The sequence below is a fragment of the Sus scrofa genome, chromosome X (genome assembly GCF_000003025.6).
Source record: "Sus scrofa isolate TJ Tabasco breed Duroc chromosome X, Sscrofa11.1, whole genome shotgun sequence".
Lineage (NCBI taxonomy): Eukaryota > Metazoa > Chordata > Mammalia > Artiodactyla > Suidae > Sus > Sus scrofa.
In genome coordinates, this window is record NC_010461.5 from 38,410,346 (window position 1) to 38,430,302 (window position 19,957).

The following is a 19,957-nucleotide window of genomic DNA, read 5'->3' on the forward strand; positions in this document are numbered from 1 at the left end:
ATTCTTAGAACCACCCGTCATCTCAAATGGAGGGTGATACATAGAAAAAAAGCTGGCTGTGCTATGTCAGACTGCTGGTTGCCAATATAACATCCACTTTGGCTTTCTCAGTTAAAAATCCCTGAATTAATTGGGGGAGATAATAGAGCTAGCCAGAAAATTATATGTCCTAGTCTATTATGCTTCTAGGTTTGGCCAGGTGACTAAAAACCTGCCCAATGAAATATAGATGGCGTTATTGGGAGGAAATTTTGGAAAAGCTCCTTCAAAGGGAAATAGCTTGTGCTTTCTCCTGCGTTTTCCACTTTGAGCTTTTTAACCTTGAATTTGATGAAATTACCAGAGCTCTTGCAGCCGTCTTTGATCACGAGGCAACCTTGTGGACAGGAGCTATTTGCTAAGGATATCATAGCAAAAGAGAGGAGGACACTATATCCTTGATGATTATGGATCCTCCATGCCAGGGCTTCAATGACTATCTTTAGACTTCTTTTATGAAAGAGAAAGATAAACTTATAGATCTTTTAAGTCGCTATTATTGAAAGTCACTGTTATGAGCAGCCACATGTATTTCCTAAACAGTACATTGGTTGACAGCATACTGACTCGTCTCTGGAAGCCAAGAAGATTTTGCAAACCGTAACATGCCAATTTCAATGTATATTTTTAGCTTCCTTCCCCAGCTACACTTGCCATTGTTCAATAAACTCATGAACAAAGTGGCCATGGTGGCAGGGATGGGGGTTATGCATGGGCTCAGCAACGTGGACTCCCACTCATCCATGCTGACCTCAGCCACTGCTGAGTATCCAATCTGTCAGCATCAGAAACCAATGAGTCTCTGATATGCATCATCCGTAGGGTAATCAGCCAGCTATCTGATAGCAGGTTGATTACACTGGACAGCTTTCATCATGGAAGGGACAGTGTTTTATTCTTCCTGGAACAGACACTTAGTTTGGGTGTGGATTTTCCTTCTCTGCATGAAATGCTTCTAGCAAAACGATCATCCATAGGCTTACAGGATGTTTTATCCACCATCCATGGTTTCGTACGCAGCCTTACTTCTGAGAAAGGAGCTTACTCCCTAGCAAATAAAGTGCAGCAATGGGCCCAGGCCAAGGAATTCACTGGTCTAATCATGTTCTTCCCTATCCTCTTTTTTATTTTTTGCCTTCACCCTTGACCATCGGAAGTTCCCTGGGTCAAAGATCAATCCCACACCACAGCAATGACCCGAGCCACAGCAGTGACAATGCCAAATCCCTAACCCACTAGGCCACCAGGGAATCGTGTTCTTCCCCATCCTAAAGAAACCGGCTTGATAGAATGGTGGAATGACCTTCTGAAGACATTACAGCACCAGCTAAGAGGCAATTCAGTTGGCTTTCCATATCCATTGGTTCAATAACCAAGGATTCACCCAAACATTTTAAAAAATTCCAGGAGTTCCCGCCATGGCACAGCGGAAACAAATCCAACTAGCAACCATGGGGATGCAGGTTCGATCCCTGGCCTCACTCAGTGGGTTAAGGATCTGGCGTTGCTGTGAGCTGTGGTGTAGGTAGCAGACGGGGCTCGGATCCCGCATTGCTGTGGCTGTGGTGTAGGCTGGCAGCAACAGCTCTGATTAGACCCCTAGCCTGGAAACCTCCATATGCCGCAGGAGCAGCTCTAGAAAAAGACAAAACAAAACAAAGACAAAAAAAAAAAAATTCCAGACAGTCCCCAAAAGCAAAACTTGAATTCTCCGTGCCAGCAACTATTTACATAGCATTTACATTGTGTTTACAACTATTTACATAGTATTTACATTGTAGTAGGTATTATAAGGAATCTGGAGATGATTTAAAATATATGAGGATGTGTGTAGGTTACATGCAAACACTATGCCATTTTATATAAGGGACTTGATTGTCCATGGATTTTGATATCTGCAGGGGGTGTGGAACCAATCCTCTGCAGGTACCAAGGGACAAGTGTACCTTGCAGGACTAAGCAAAGTCCTCCAGGAGGCTGTCTATGCTCTAAATCAGCATTTGATACATGGTGCTTTTTCTCCCTTAGCCAATATTCATAAACCCCAGGAATGGACATGGGAGTGGCCTCTCACACCTCTAGTGATGCACTAGTGAAAATTGTGCTTTCCACCTCTGTGACTTAAGGCTCTGCTGGTCTAGAGGCCTTAGTTCCAAAGAGAGGAATACTTTTTTTTTTTTGGTCGCCCCACAGCACATGGAGTTCCCAAACCAGGGATCCAATCTGAGCTGCCATTGCAACCGAGGCAACGCTGGATCCTCAACCCACTGTGCCAAGCTGGGGATCAAACCTGTGTCCCAGTGCTCTAGAGATGCCACCGATCCCGTGGTAGCACAGCAAGAACTCCCAAAGAGAGGAATACTTTCACCAGGGAACCCAACAACAATTCCTCAGAACTGAAAGTTGAGATTACTGCCAGGCCATTCTGAATAAGCAAGCAGAGGGGAGAGGGGCTTATTCTGGACAGGGTGACTAGTCCCGATCACCAAGGGGAAGTTAGCTTGCTGCTACAATGCAATGGGGGCAAGGACGAGAATATCTGCACTAGAGCAGATCCTCTGAAATACTTCTTGGCACCCCCACATCCTATGATCCAACTTGGTGGAAACTACAACAGCTTCATTCAGACAGGGTCCCTAATAACCCAGACCCTTCAGGAATGACGTTTTGGATCTCTCCTCCAGGTAAAGAGCCAAAAGAAATGAGGTGCTTGCTGAGAAATAGTTATAAATATCCACTATGGCTGCATGACTGTTGCAGAAATGAGGACTGTAATAGTTATTAGTTTTTCTTCCTTATTTAATATTTTAACTTAATAATTTAATTTTTCAGAGTTCCTGTTGTGGCTCAGCAGTAACAAACCCAACTAGTATCCGTGAGGACATGGGATCGATCCCTGGCCTCACTCCGTGCGTTAAGGATCTGGCATTGCCGTGAGCTGCAGCATAGGTCACAGATGTGGCTCAGATCTGGGGTTGCTGTGGCTGTGGCTGTGGCATAGGCCAGCGGCCGCAGCTCAGATTTGACCCCTAGGCTGAGAACTTCTGTATGCCATAGGTACAGCCCTAAAAAGACCAAAAAAAATTAATTTTTCATATAATTTAATAATTGGAGAGCTTAATTTCTTTCCCTCTGTCATCCCCTTATCTTCTAACATAAGACCTTTTAATAGTTGACAACTTTATATCATATTTAAGTTTTGCAACACAAAACAGGAAGTAGGAATGAATGAGGAGAAGAATGGGAGTTCCCATAGCATCTCAGCAGATTAAGAACCTGACTAGTATCCATGAGATGAAGATGCAGGTTCAATCCCTGGCCTCGCATAGTGGGTTAAAGGATCTGGCGTTGCCGCAAGCTGTGGTGTAGGTTGCAGACATGGCTCAGATCTGGCATTGCTGTGGCTGTGGTGTAGGCTGGTGGCTGCAGCTCCGATTCGACACCTAGCCTGGGAACTTCCATACGCTGCAAGTGTGGCCCTAAGAAGAGAAGGAAAAAAAAAAAAAAAACAAAGAGAAGAATGCATGTCAACCAAAGACACTAAAGAAGCTCTGTCCCCTTCTGGGAAAAGGAGTAGCACGTTTTTCGCTTTATGTAGCATAGTCTTTCTGTGGAAATGAAGTCTGGTTCAAGGAGATATATGTGAGTTCAAAGTCACATTATGGAAGGCAATCTCCTTTCCTCAAAGTCCATCAATTTAAAGGCTAATCTCATCCCCAAACACCTTTATGGAAACATCCAGAAAGTTTGACCAAACATCTGGACACCATAGCCCAGCGAAGCTAACACATAAAAATTAACCATCACGCTGGTTCCCAAGCTCCTTCCTGGGAAAATGGAGTTCTGTCCTGACAGAAAAAGCAGTGGGAATGAGTTAGGCTGTGGAGAAGGTTGCTCGAAACCACTCGAAATCCTGCAAAGGCTGTTTGAACTGTACCCATCAGTAGGCACACATGCAGCCACTGAAAAGAAACTATTTGGAAAATCAATTGTTTCCTGTCATGCAGCTTTTCTCTCCACAGCTCACTCCCCACTCTGTGTAGACAATTTAATTCAACCTGTAACAAAATAAAGCTACAACAAATAGAAGTACTTTCACATTCCCACTTTCTGGGACTAGAAGATTTGGATTCTGACACAGAATCCATCTCAAATCTGAATACTCAAAGAACTTGGAGTTCCCTTGTAAAGCTGAGCTTATAAAGAAAAACCACAAGACTTTTGAAAAATACTCTGGAGTTCCCGTCGTGGCGCAGTGGTTAACGAATCCGACTAGGAACCATGACGTTGCAGGTTCGGTCCCTGCCCCGGCGTTGCCGTGAGCTGTGGTGTAGGTTGCAGACGCGGCTTGGATCCTGCGTTGCTGTGGCTCTGGCGTAGGCCGGTGGCTACAGCTCCGATTCGACCCCTAGCCTGGGAACCTCCATATGCCGTGGGAGCGGCCCAAGAAATAGCAAAAAGACAAAAAAAAAAAAAAAAAAAAAAAAAAAAAGAAAAATACTCTGAGCAACATAAAAGGGCCACTTGGGGATTCAGAATAAGTGTATCCATGCGAAACTGTTTTATACCAAGAAAAGTTACGCTTAAAGAAAAGTCTCATTTGCATCCTCAATAAGACTTGTTGGAATTCTGTACTCATTGAAAGAACATAATATAACATTAGACCCAGGTGTATTCAGATAAATAGGAGGATTACTAAATTTAAACATGTAATAGAGACAGTAAAGAACAGATTGAAAAATGCAAAAAAAAAAAAAGAATAGTTCTCAGAACAATAACGAAAAGGAAGAAGAGATGAAGAAACAAAGCTTATGGATACAATGAATAAAAATATAAGGGTATGTTTTTCACATTTTCCAGAAAATCAGATGATGCGGATTAAATGTAATAGAAATTTGCAGCAAATATTGCGTTTTCCCTTCTAGATCTACTCACCCTGTGCTCTGTCCTGCGAAGATGATCTTTACAGATGGCTTGGAGGGACTTTGCATGGGGTTCAGTCTATGAGAGGCACTGGCAGGAGATGGGAACGCAGGAGGAGAGCAAGGCCCAGGCATCTATCCCTCCAGCGGGCCGCTAGTTAGGTGGCTGTGTTCCCCTACTGAAGATACTCACCCAGATGTGCTCCAGAGCTTTTTCTTTTCTTTCCTTCATCTTCTTCTTCTTCTTTTTTTTTTTTTTTTCCTTGTCTTTTTAGGGCCGCACCTGCAGCATATAGAAGTTCCCAGGCTAGGTGTTGAATCGGAGCTGCAGCTGCTGGCCACAGCCACAGCCACAGCCACACCAGATCCGAGGCTCCTCTTCAGTCTACAAAACAGCCAAAACAGCTCTCAGCCACGGTGGATCCTTAATCCTTAACCCACTGAGAGAGGCCAGGGATCGAACCTGTGTCCTCATGGATACTAGTTGGGTTCTCTACCACCGAGCCACAATAGAAACTCCCTCTATAGCTTTTTTTAAGTCCTGGAAACTGCTCCTTCCCGCTGCCCTTTCAGTCCCAGCAGTGATGATGAATCCCCAGCTGTTTGAATCTAGGAGCTTCACCATCCCTTTGGTTTGCTTTAACCCTTTCTACCTTTGTAACTCATTAAAATTATCTTATTTGAAAATTCCATCATTTTTATACTACTGGGGTTCTGACTGATAGAAGCACTAATTTAAAAAATAATAATAGCAAGAAGAGAGAAAAAACTTGAGATTTCTTTTTCCTTTTCTTTTTTTCTTTTTATGGCCACACTTTCGGCACATGGAAGTTCCTGGACTAGGGGACCAATCAGGGCTGTAGTTGCAGCCTAGACCACAGCCACAGCAACACTGTGACCCAAGCCACATCTGTGACCTACACCACAGCTTGTGGCAACACCAGATCCTTAACCCACTGAGCGAGGCCAGGGATCGAACCCACATCCTCAAAAACACTATGTCAGATTCTTAACCCGCTAAGCCACAACAGGAACTCCAAAACTTGAGGTTTTAGATCAGAGTGGTCCATTTAGTTGGACAGTTAATGAAAGAGGTTCTTACTTTGAAATGAAAAAAAAATTTTCCCGAGGATAGAGCAGAGGACAGGCAAGGGGGAAAATAAGTTACCCGTGATAAAATAATTTTAAGAGGTCAGGCTGGTATCAGACTTTTCTTCTGTAATACTAATTGTCAGAAGACACCGAAGCACATCAGCAAAATTTTGAGAACCCACCTAAGCTATGGTTCACGGGACAGAAAGTCATTTACAGCCAGGCAAGAAGTTAGAAAGTGTGCCATTCACAAATAGCTCTAGGTAAGGTTTCTAAGAAAAAGGATAAATTACAACAAACCAAAACGTGAATCACAGGGAGTTCCCATTGTGGCTCAGTGGTAACCAGCCCAACTAATATCCATGAGGATGTGAGTTCCATCCCTGGCCTCACTCAGTGGGTTAAGGATCCAGCATTGCTGTGAGCTGTGGTGTAGGTCACAGCCATAGTTCAGATGGCGTGTTGCTGTGGCTGTGGTGTAGGCTGGCAGCGGCAGCTCGGATTCAACCCCTGGCCTGGGAACCTCATATGCCACAGGTGTGGCCATTAAAAAAATAATAAAGTGTGGGAGTTCCCGTCGTGGTGCAGCGGAAACAAATCCAACTAGTATCCATGAGGATGTGGGTTCAATCTTTGGCCTCCCTCAGCGGGTCAGGGATCCGGTGTTGCCGTGAGCTGTGGTGTAGGTTGCAGATGTATCTCGGATCCCGCGTTGCCGTGGCTGTGATGTAGGCCAGTAGAGACTCCGATTTAACCCCCAGCCTGAGAATTTCCATATGCCACACAAGTGGCCCTAAAAAAAAAAAACAAAAAACAAAAAACAAAAAAATCAATCAATCAACTAAAATAAAATAAAATTAAACTACACTGCTTTTAATGTCTTGAAATTTGCTTATCTCCTGGTTCTTCCTCAGAAGTATTTGAATAGGACAGATAATGGGTCTGGAAAAAAAGTTGGGCAATATTTTTTTTTTGGAGACTCCTGGGAACTTAAGAGCAAGAAGGAATCCCAAGTATAAGTAAACATACTCGCTAAGGAATAGAATCATTTCAAAAATGTATGAAAATGCCCTAGAAATAACGAAAGTCAAAAAAGAGATTTTTAAAAATCAGTAATCCCAAATGCTGTTGAACTTCTGAGAGGGCTGTAGTGTACATCTTTTGAGTTTTCTGCTCAACTCACTCTTTTCTAGGAGTTTCCCTCCCCTCGTACACATGGTGGCAGTGGGGGTGGCTGTGTTGCAGCGTGACATGCCTTACCACGATTCACAGAACCACAGAGGTCCCCTGAACTAAGCTGGGACTCTAGCTGTGAGTCTGAAAGATACAGGCCACCCCTCTCTAGAGGCTTTACCTGGTTTTTTTGTTTGGTTTTGGGGGGTTTTTTTGGCCACGCCCGTGACTTACAGAACTTCCTGGGTCAGGGATCAAACCCATGCTGCAGCAGTGACACCAGGTCCTTAACCCACTAAGCCAACAGGGAACTCCCAAAGCTTTACCTCTTAAAAACATAATGTTGGGACAGTTGGTGGCCATGTTCATCCTTGTGGATTGTGGAGCTGAGGGAGCTGGTTTGCAGGGAGAGTAAAAAATGACGAAAGGCAGAGCGGGGTGAAGATACTTGATGATATACTAGCCTCTTTTCCAGTTTTTGCCGGCACTCCAGCTATGTTCTGTCCTCAGGATCTCAGCGACACTTCAGCATCCTGAGGCAGTAGCCTGCAGTAGTTCAGATCATGAGCTGACATTTGATTGCCTGGATTTGAATCTTCATGACCAGCTATGGGACCATTTGCAACTTCCACTATTGCTTTAAGCCTTGGTTTCTTCATCTCTAAAAGGGAAATAATATTAGACTCTCTTTTATATGATCGTGATGAGTGTTAAATGAATTAATGCTTTTTTTTTTTTTTTTTTTTAGCACCGTACCTGCAGCATATGGAAGTTCCCAGGCTAGGGGTCAAATTGGAGCTGCATCTGCCAGCCCACACCACAGCCACAGCAACACAGGATCCAAGCTGCATCCAAGACCTATGCTGCAGCTTGCAGCAACTCCGGATCCTTAAACCACTGAGTAAGGCCAGGGATCAGACCCCCATCCTCATGGACACTATGTCAGGTTCTAAACCTGCTGAACCACAAGGGGAACTCTGAATTAATACATTTTAAATGTTGGATATAATAAGTGCTGAATATTAAGTTTTATATTAAACATTAGAATATTAATACATATGTGAATATTGTATAATATTAATTGTGGTAACTCTTAATTATTAATATCCTTATAAAAGATTTATTTTTTGGTTTAAGTATTTACTACTAAGGGCGCATCTAGATCTGCAATTCCTTTTGGGTATGATGCCAGGAAGGATTTCAAAATGTTGGGCTGGTGATGGGGCACAGGGGATAGGGTGTCACAACTAACGAAGAAGGAAAAACATAACCAAATAGTTAAGAACATGAGCTTTTCAGTGAGCATAGTATTCAGATCCTGTTTTTTGCCTTTGACTAATCATGGGATCTTAGGAAAATCACTGTTATTAAATTCCTTATTTGTGGAGTTCCCATAATGGGTCAGTGGTTAGTGAACCCAATCAGTAACCACGAGGTTGCGGGTTTGATCCCTGGCCTCTCTCAGTGGGTTAAGGATCCAGTGTTGCCATGAGCTGTGGTGTAGGTCCAAGACATGGCTCGGATCCCGAGTTGCTGTGGCTGTGGTGTAGGCCGGCAGTTGCAGCTCCGATTCAACCCCTAGCTTGGGAACCTCCATATGCCGCAGGTACAGCCCTAAAAAGACAAAAGACAAAAAAAAAAAAATTCCTTATTTGTAAATTTTGTGTAATAATAGATCTGGTTCATAGAGAAGTTATAACTTTTTTCTGCCAGCTAAAAAGGCAGGAGACTGCAAATAACAAAATTCTTTATTTGGGGTCTTAAGAATTGCAATTCAGAAGACAGATTTGGGTAACCTGGAAAGAATGTTCCAAGGACATGTTCTATTTTATTTATTTATGGCTGCACTCGTGATATGGGGAAGTTCCTGTGCCAGGAATCGAACCCACGCCACAGCCCAAGGTCATGTTCTAAATGGTTGTATTTTAGGTCTCTCTCTTTTTTTTCTTCTTCTTCTTTTTTTTTGTCTTTTTAGGGCCACACCCGTGGCATATGGAGGTTCCCAGGCTAGGGGTCTAATCGGAGATATAGCCGCCAGCCTACACCACAGCCACATGGCAACAGGATCCTTAACCCACTGAGCAAGGCCAGGGATCGAACCAGCGTCCTCATGGTTGCCAGATACGTTCTCTAACCATTGAGCCATGAAGGGGAGTCCTAAATGGTTGCGTTTTAGAGAGCCCTCTTATTAGCAATACCACCGCCTCTTGATTTTCCTTTCACAGCACCTTGCTCAACAGGAGATGTGATGAATCGACATGCACCTTTTCCCTAACTCAGAATGTCCCAGCCAGTTTGCTCTTCTGACAGATGTATTACTTTAATTTCTTGAGATTTTAGATTGTTACTGAGTATTAGCAATACGTTTTCTGCTTCAACAATGTCTTAAATCCTGGACAGGCATTATATATATTTAAAGCGAGGACCTGAGATCCACAAAGTAATTAAAAACCTAGAACTTACTTTTTGTTTAAAGTCCTCATAAGACAGGTGTTGGAGAGCTGCTTCAATGTTTACAAATGAAGTTATGAAGCTTTACTTTTTTTTTTTTTTTTTTTTTTGCTAGCAGACATTTCCAGGCCCTTACTGAGACACTTAATAGGTGCCCCACTAAATATGTGCAGAATGAATGAATGAATGAACATATTATCAGGTCAAACCAAATGAATAAACATGAGGTCAGTGAAGAAATATCTTCAAGCACTGATTCTTACTTTGGTTGTATCCAAGAATCACTGGGGAAGCCTTTTCAAAACAGACATTTCCAGGGATTTCCCTTGTGGTGCAGTAGGTGAAGGATCCAGCATTGTCCCTGCAGTGGCTAGGGTCGCTGCTATGGCACGAGCTGGATCCCTGGCCCAGGGACTTTCACACATCATGGGTGCGGCCAAGAAAACTCCCCAAACAAAGAAACGAAAACCATTCATTTCCTGGCCCCACAGACAGCCCAACCAAACCCGCGCTTCTGGGTGGTACAACTAGAGAACCTGTATTTTCATAAACCTCTTCTTTTCAGAAGCACTCCGGTTGACCAATGGAAGCAATTGCTAGGTTGAAAGTTCTCAGAAATGAAGTCACTCACCTGAGTGCCCTGAATGGAACTGTCTTGCCACATGCAGTGGACACAACCCAAGAAAAAGGCAGCAGGATGACTGGGGTTTATAAACCTCTTAAGCTAAACAGAGGGGAAGGGCTTTGGAGCTTCTGGGTGAAGCAGGGAAGTTGTGAGAAGATGATCAAGAGAAGTCTGCTAAAATAAGGGTGTTTAGGGAGGTTAAGCAGGTTCAAGTCATCGCCTTCTTTGCTAAGAGAAGAAAGGGAGACCTTCCTATAAATGGCGACGTCCTTTATAAATGGAAATTTCCTTTTTCAAAAGGAACACTCACGCCCTCTTTTCCTGGTCTGCTGGTTCTCAATGGCCTTTAACTCAAAATAACCCATGTGCCACAGAGACATTTCTGAGTGGGGTGGGGGACAGGTGGGGATGTCATTGTACCCTTCATTAGAAACATCTCTAAAGACAAGAGGGAATTCGTGGTTAGGGAAAGGTGTAGAAGAGGGCAAGAAAGACAGGAGAGTATAGGCAGAGGTCATGGCACAGCGGAAACAAATCTGACTAGGAACTGTGAGGTTGTGGGTTCGATCCTTGTCCTCGCTCAGTGGGTTAAGGATCTGACGTTGCTGTGAGCTGTGGTGGAGGTCACAGACGTGGCTTGGATCCTGTGTTGCTGTGGCTGTGGTGTAGGTGGGCAGCTGTATCTCCGATTGGACCCCTAGCCTGGGAACCTCCATATGCCGTGGGTGCGGCCCTTAGAAAAACCAAAAAAATAAAAAAAGTGGTCCTGTAAAATAATAAAGAATCTATAATGAAATCTGATTTTTCGGTTTGCTTCTTAGCCATGACTGATTCCTGCTAGAAGTGATTCACTCAGCTGTTACCATTTCCCAGATTCTAGCGTGAGTCCTTTTTTTTCTTTTTTTTTTTTTTTTAGGGCAGAGAGCATGTTTATTTGGTAAATGTTGATAGCAAACATCATCTGAGGGAGACACACTGGGAAAAATTCCGTGACAAGAGCGTCTAGGAGGCTTTTGGGGCTACATACATGGTCTCCCACCGGGAATGTCCTCAGCCGTTCAGCACCATGCAGACGAGCTCTTTTTTTTTTTTTTTTTATTATTTTTGCTTTTTAAGGCCACACCTTGACTCTTGATTGAGCGCCTCAACTGAGCCTTCAGTCTGAGTCTTCCAAGTCAATTCTTTGAGGAAGATCCTTTAATGCATTCCCTGGCTATACTCCCAGCTATAAAGAAGACTATATACTCTTGTTGGAAACAATAGCTGTGTAGTTATCTAGATCGTTACAGCCCATTTGACCCGAGTCGCAACCCTTAATTTTAGGGAATAAGAGCAAATTGAAATGAAAAAAAAAAAAAAAAGAAAGGTATTTTTATGAAATGCCATTAAAAGTACTCTGGGTGATAGCCTTTCTAGAAAGCTGTATTCTGATGCTTTACCTCTTTATAATTCCTTATGATTTTAGGAAAAATCATAAAATAATTAGAAGCAGTATAAGTGTGTGTAATATTGGTTACATAATTATGAATGGCAGAAGAAATAAGGAAAAATATCAAGAGAATAAGAGATCTGATTAAAACTAAAGGTGGTTGCATTACACGAAAACAAAATAAGTCAAAATGAAAAGCAAATAACAGACATGAAATATTTATAACATATATGACAGACAAGGGTTTGCTATCTTTAATATAGAAGAAACTCTTCTAAAATAATGAGAAATGACAAATTGCTATAGTAGAAAAATGGGCAAAACATATAATCTGTCATTTCACATAATAAGAAATATTATGGCCAGCAGGCATATAAGATATTCAAACTCACTAGTAATAAAGAATGCAAATTAAGGCTTTTTTGCTTCTGGCCAAGATGCAGTAACAGAGACTGGACTTACCTTTACCTCTGAAACAATGGAATAAGAGAGAGATAAATATGTGAAATGATGGTTTTTAAGACACTGGATATCAAGCAATGAAGGACAATGATTCCTAGGAGACAGGTAACAAATGAGGTGAATCCTATGATTACTCATGTTACTGATTGAGAGTTTCCAGGCCGAGGCACATGGAGGGTCAATGTAGACGGAACACAGCAAACTCCTTGAGTCAAGGAGACAAAGCTGAAAGTTCAGGGAAACCAGGATGTCTGGAGTCCACAGGACAGAACACCAGAGAGGAGAGAAATACTGACAGAGAGAGAACTCTAGAGAGCCAGAAATCTGTAGAGGGCCCTTCTTGGGTGTTCAGCAGAGTAATCAGACCATACGTGATAGGAAACTATACAAAACCAGGGAAAGGACCATTTGAAAGGATTCAGGTACTATCCCTGTACTCACGAAGGGCTGGAAATAGTCCCCTAATGCAAGTCTTAAGACCTTCAGGTGAAAGTTATCTTTCCTTCACTTGGAGGAAAGAAGCATCCTTAACTCCAAAGATGGAGGGATGTCCAGAGGGATCTGAATGAATCAGTCTCCCTGTACCCCACAGTTTACTACACTTAACCTCGAACTGTTTTTTGTCCTGTCACATTTCCCCAATACCTCTCCACACTTCATCAAACACAGCATTTAAAAATGCTCAGGTTTAACTACTTTTGGGGTCTTGATTTCCTTACTGAAGTCTCTCAAATCATGTAGAATATATATGAAATACATTTGTACACTTTTATTAATCTGTCTTTTGTTACAGGGGTGCCAGCTAAGAACTTAGAGGGGTAGAGGGAAATTTATTTTTTTTCCTTCTCCCAACAGCCCAATACTGAGCACTGCTCCAGACCTAACAAATTATATAAGTAAAGCAAGAGGAATCAAGTGTTTCCAAGTAATATAACTGCATACCAGTAGAAAAACTTAAAAGTATTTATAGGAATAAAAAATATCCAGGAGGAGTTCCCGTCGTGGTACAGCAGAGACAAATCCAACTAGGAACCATGAGGTTTTGGGTTTGATCCCTGGCCTTACTCAGTGGGTTAAGGATCCGGCGTTGCTGTGACCTGTGGTGTAGGTCACAGACACGGCTTGGATCTGGCATTGCTATAGCTCTGGCATAGGCCAGCGGCTACAGCTCTGATTAGACCCCTAGCCTGGGAACCTCCATATGCCATGGGTGCAGCCTGACAAAAAGACAAAAAAAAAAAAAAAAAATCCAGGACCTAAGGTAAAATTCACAATGCAGGCATCCAATCAAAGATTTCTAAGCATGCAAAGCAGGAGGACCATATTACAATTGACACATATGAGAATGATCAGTGGAAGATAACACAAAATCAACACAGATGCTCAGATTAGCAGACAGGAACATTATAATATTTATTACAAGTATTTTCTACATGTTCTAAAAGTCAAGTAGAGACATGAAAGATATTAAAAGACTCAAAATGGAGTTCCTGTTGTGGCTCAGTGGTTAACAAACTCGACTAGTATCCATGAGGATGCAGGTTCAATCCCTGGCCTCACTCAGTGGATTAAGGATCCAGCATTGCCATGGGCTGTGATGTAGGTCACAGACGAGGCTCGGATTGGATCTGACATTGTTGTGGCTGTGGTGTAGGCTGGCAGCTGCAGCTCTGATTCGACCCCTAGCCTGGGACCTCCATATGCTGAGGGTGTGGCCCTAAAAAGCAAAAAAAGCCAAAAAAAAAGAAAGACTCATAATGAACATATAGAAAGAAAAACTATAATGTATGACATAAAATATACACTGGATAGGATCATAAAATATACACTGGATAGGATTAAGAAAATATTAGTCATTGCAGAAGAAAAATTCGTTAAAAAAAAAAAAAAAAAAAAACAGCTCCTGTCATGGCTCAGTGGTAACAAACCTGACGAGTATCCATAAGGACTTGGGTTTGATCCCTGGTCTGGCTCAGTGGATTAAGGATCTGGTGTTGCCGTGAGCTATGGTGTAGGTCACAGATGCAGCTTGGATCCCGCATTGTTGTGACTGTGGTGTAGGCCGGCGGCTGCAGTTCCAATTTGACCCCTAGCTGGGAACTTCCACATGCTGCTGGTACAGCCCTAAAAAAAAAAAAAAAAAAAAAAAAAAAAAAGATTCATGAACATGAAGACACAGCAATAGAAACAATCCAAAATGAAACACAGAGAGAAAAGGGAATTTAAAAACTAATAGTCTATATATGTCAAAAAAGAACATAGACACGTACCTTACATTTTCTATAAAAATTAACTCAAAATGGATCATAGGCCTAAATGTAAAACATAAGCCTCTAAAACTTCTAGAAGGAAATAAGGCAAAAATCTGTGTGACCTTGTGTTTGGTAATGCGTTTCTAGATATAAAACCAAAAACATGATCCATGGAAAAAAAAAAAAGGTAAGTTGGACTTTATCAAAATTAAAAACTTTCTGGAGTTCCTGGTTAACAAATCCAACTAGGAACCATGAGGTTTTGGGTTTGATCCCTGGCCTTGCTCAGTGGGTTAACGATCCAATCCGGTGTTGCCATGAGCTGTGGTCTAGGTCGCAGATACGGCTCAGATCTGGTGTTGCTGTGGCTGTGGTGTAGGCCAGAAGCTATAGCTCTCATTAGACCCCTAGCCTGGGAATCTCCATATGCCTAGGGAGTGGCCCTAGAAAGGGCAAAAACGCAAAAAAACAAAAAAATTAAAAACGTTCCTCTGCAAAGGGCATGGTTAAGAATACAACAAAAAGATAAGCCACGGACTAGGGGAAAATATTTGCAAATCACATATCTAATAAGAGACGTATATTCGGGGGAGTTCCCTGGTGGTCTAGTGGTTAGAACTTGGTGCTTTCACAACCGTGGCCGGGGTTCAATCCTGGTCTGGGAATTGAGGTTCCACATCAAGCTTTTGCCTGCTGGAGCCAAAAAAAAAAATGTATATTCAGAATATCTAAAGAATGCAACAATAAGAAAACAAACGATCTGAGCAGATCCTTTACCAAAAAGGATATACAGATGGCAAAAGCCCTATAATAGTGATGCTCAGCATCGCTTACTTACTACCAGGGAAATGCAAATTTAAACCATAGTGAGGGACCACCACACAACCACCAGAAAGGCTCAAATGAAAGTTGGACCTGACAATACCAAGCGCTGGCAAGTGTACACAACAACTGGAGCTCTCATACATTGCTGACGGATGTGGAAAATGGTACAACCACTCTGAAAATGGTTTGATATTTTTTTTGGTCTTTTGTGTTTTTGGGGCCACACCCGGGGCACATGGAGGTTCCCAGGCTAGAGGATGAATCGGACTGTGGCCACCGGCCTACACCACAGCCACAGCAACGCGGGATCTGAGCCGCATCTGCGACCTACACCACAGGTCACGGCAATGCTGGATCCTTAACCCACTGAGCAAGGCCAGGGATTGAACCCACATCCTTATGGATACTAATCACTGAGTCACAACAGAAACTCCAGTGGTTTGCTATTTTTTATAAAGTTAAACATATACTTATCATATGACCCAGGAATTCCACTACTAGGAAGTTATCTCAGAGAAAAACTCAGAATCATGTTCATGAATGTTCTTCACAGTTCTAGTCAATAATTTCTAAAACCTGGAAATATCCCAAATGTCTATCAGCAGTTTAAAAGAGAAACTGAGGCATTTCCATCATGGAGCAGAGGAAACTAAACTAACTATGAGGTTGCGGGTTCGATCCCTGGCCTCGCTCAGTGGTTAAGGATCTGGCGTTGCCGTGAGCTGTGGCGTAGGTCGCTGACGCGGCTCGGATCCTGCATTGTTGTGGCTGTGGTGTAGGCAAGTGGCTACAGCTCCAATTAGACTCCTAGCCTGGGAAACTCCATGTAACGCAAGTGCGGCCCTAAAAAAACAATAAATAAATAAACAAAGAAGAAACTGATATGGTCATACAATAGAATACTACTCAGAAGCAAAAGGAAGAAATTATTTATACATGCCAATACATGAGTGGATCTCAAAGGCATTATACCATGTGAGGGAAAAAGCCTACCTCAAAAGGTATGATTCCATTTACATGGCATTTGGAAAAGGCAGAATTATAGGGATGGAAAACAGATCGTGGAGTTCCCTGGTGGTGCAGTGGGTTGAGGACCTGGTGGTGGTGCTGCTGCAGCACAGGTTTGATCCTTGGCCCAGGCACTTCCACATGCTGTGGGCATGACCAAAAAGAAAAAAAAAATTAAGAAAGCAAATCAGTGGATACCAGGAATTAGATTTAGAAGTGGAAGAAGGTTGTAACTACTTGAAGGAGTTTTTTGGGTGATGATGAAACAGTACTGTATCCTGATTATGGTGCTTGTTATACAAATCTATACGTGTATTTAAACTCACAGAGTTGTACACACACATCACACAATGAAATACACTCTATATCCACAAGATGGCTAAAAGGCAAAAGACTCAATATGAAGCATTGAGAAAAATAAGCAGTAACTGGATTTCTCATATTCTACTGGTGGGATACACATCTGTGAAATTATTATGGAAACTCTTTATCACCTTTTACTAAATTTTAACATACGCATATCCTATTACCTAGCATTTCTACTCCTTCATATATATATATGAAGTATATATATATATATACACACACACACAACTACTTTGTTTTACTGATGCTAATAAAATTAAAACATAATATGTATATATATATATATATATAACATACATGCATATATGTGTTCACACACATACAAGTGAGAGAATGTTCATAGCTTTTGAGGAGTTCAAAAGTTGGAAACCCCTCAAATGCCTATCAACCAAAAATGGATATTAACCTGGTATATTATTATAATGTATATATTATATACATCATATGTATATGGTATATTAATTAATGAAATAGTATATAGCAAAGAAAATGAATAAGCTACATAGACGAATCTCAGAAACATAATATTGAGAAAAAACAGAGATACATATAAAGGCCAACCATATGATTTCATTTTCAGACTACCCCAAAAGACATACATCTAATATATTATAGATAAGCATAGTGATTATCTTTGGAGAGGAAGCTAGAGTTTTAGAGACTGGGCTGTGACAACATGATGACCCAGGATCATTCCTATGGTATTGCTAATACTCCATTTCATCTTTTTCTCTCTGATGGTGAGTATTAAAGTGTTACTTACACAGCAGATGGTCAGACCTAAAGGTGCTAATGTTTATTTCCCTATGTTTTGGCCATTTGCTTTTCTATCAAAGTGTATAAAGTACTTTGGTTTACTGATGCTAATAAAATTAAAACATAAATACTGCCTAGGACTACCAATCAATAATAAATATAGAACATGTAACCTGCCTTCCCCAGAGGAGTGGAGCTTCCAAGTTTAGGGAAACTTCACCCACTGCTGGGCTTCAGACCTAGTGTGCATATAGCCCTCATGGAAAGAGTCTTCCAGGAATAACTTGCATAAGAATTCTGAACTCGAGCCAATTGGCATGAATAATTTGAAAACAGAGAATAAGGAACTGGGTTAGAGTTTCTTTCCATTATTAATCCATTTGTGGAATGGTGTCACGGAAAAAAAAAAAGGTGTTAAGTAGACGCTAAGGAGATATTTTCTTGAGCATTCCCCACTTTCTCTTCACCCAGGCATCCGAAAGCATTTGATTTAATCATTTCAAGATCTCTTTAACTTTGGGATGGTATTTCAAGCCTTTCAGTGTACATTTGTTTTTTAGATTTTTTTTTCTTTTTTCTTCCTTTTTTTAAATCTTTTTTTTAGGGCCACACTTGTGGCATATGGAGGTTTCCAGGCTAGGGGTCAAATTGAAGATGTAGCCACTGGCCACAGCAGATTTGAGCCGCGTCTGTGACCTACACCACAGCTCATGGCAACACCAGACCCTTAACCCACTGAGCGAGGCCGGGGATCAAACCTGCCTTCTCAGGGATACTAGTCTGATTTATTTCCACTGAGCCACAATGGGAACTCCTCAGTGTACATGTTTGCTTCTTTATTCTCAATGCCTATCACTGTACATAAAATCCAATCAATGCACATGTATTTCATGGACGAAGGAAAGAAAGATGGATAGAAGAAAAGGAAGGAGTAGCATGATTCATAGGAGTTTGGGAAGAATTGATGGAATGGTGGCGACTCAATATTTGAAATGATAATGATAAACCTTCCAAAATTGAAGAAAGACATGGGTCTTTGTCTCAAAAGGCATTTAAAGTATCAAACAAAATGAATAAAAATAAATTTCCTCTAAACAGCTCAGCAAAACTAGAGAAAGCAAGGATAAAATTGAAAACCTTAAAAGCTACAAGATAGAAGAAGAGAAAGGGAGAGAAGAAAACAAGAATGCTTTTTGGGTTAAAAAGGGACACACTTTGGTCAAGATGGTATTGTAAGAACATGTTTTGAACCTCAAGCACTTTGAAGGGATGGGTAAAATATTAAGAAGGGGAAGTAAAAAGATACAACTGGCCTTATAAATAAGATAAACAGGAGTTCCTATCGTGGCTCAGTGGCTAATGAATCCGACTAGGAACCATGAGGTTGCAGGTTCGGTCCCTGCCCTTGCTCAGTGGGTTGACGATCCGGCATTGCCGTGAGCTGTGGTGCAGGTTGCAGACGTGGCTCGGATCCAGCGTTGCTGTGGCTCTGGTGTAGGCTGGTGGCTACGGCTCCGATTCAACCCCTAGCCTGGGAATCTCCATATGCCATGGGAGCGTACCAAGAAATAGCAAAAAAAAAAAAAAAAAAAGACAAAAATAAAAAAATAAAAAATAAAAAATAAGATAAACATCTCCCCCCAAATGAAATAAGAACCAGAATAGTGAGCAGGGCTAAAGCCACAAGCTAAGCTGGATCTTAGGACTGAAACCAAAGACGACCAGGTCCTTAGCAAATAAAAACAAGGAATTAAAATCTCTATTTAACTAGGCAGTTATCATCAAGGCCTCTCCCTGAAACCAGCTCTCCTGAAAGGAGGTTGAAAATTGCTTCTGCCAGTTTCCTTTTTTTAACTTTTTAAAATTAAAGTACAGTTGATTTACAATGTTGGGTCAATTTCTACTGTACAGTAAGATGACTCAGTCATACATATAGATACATTCTTTTTCTCATATTATCTTCCATTGTGTTCTATCCCAAGAGAGTGGATATAGTTCCTGTGCTATAGAGTAGGACCTCATTGCTTATCCATTCTAAATACAATAGTTTGCATCTCCCAACCCCAGACTCCCCATCCATCCCACTCCCTCCCCACCTCCCCCTTGGCAACCACAAGTCTGTTCTCCATGTCTGAGTCTGTTTCTGTTGTGTAGATAGGTTCATTTGTGCCACGTTTTAGATTCCATATATAAAGTGGTACCCTATGGTGTTTATCTTTCTCTTTCTGACTTAGAATGAGAATCTCTAGTTGCATCCATGTGCTTCTGCCAGTTTCTAACTAGGGCTTCGGCTCAGGAAACACAGCAGGCCCAGGGCACTGGAAGACCAAGACAGAGCTGCCAGCTCTCTCTGTAACCAAATCGGTCCTATCCCCAGTGTCACCACAAGATCAGCACTGTATATTGTCAAATTTGACCTAGTTCCAGATGGGGAGACTAGGTAGCTTGAAACTAGGATGGATAAAGGGAGAGAGACAGCAAGAAAGGAAAACAAAACCAAACCCAATGAACAACCTAAATAGACCTATGTTGTTTGGGTGGGCTGTGACCATCATCC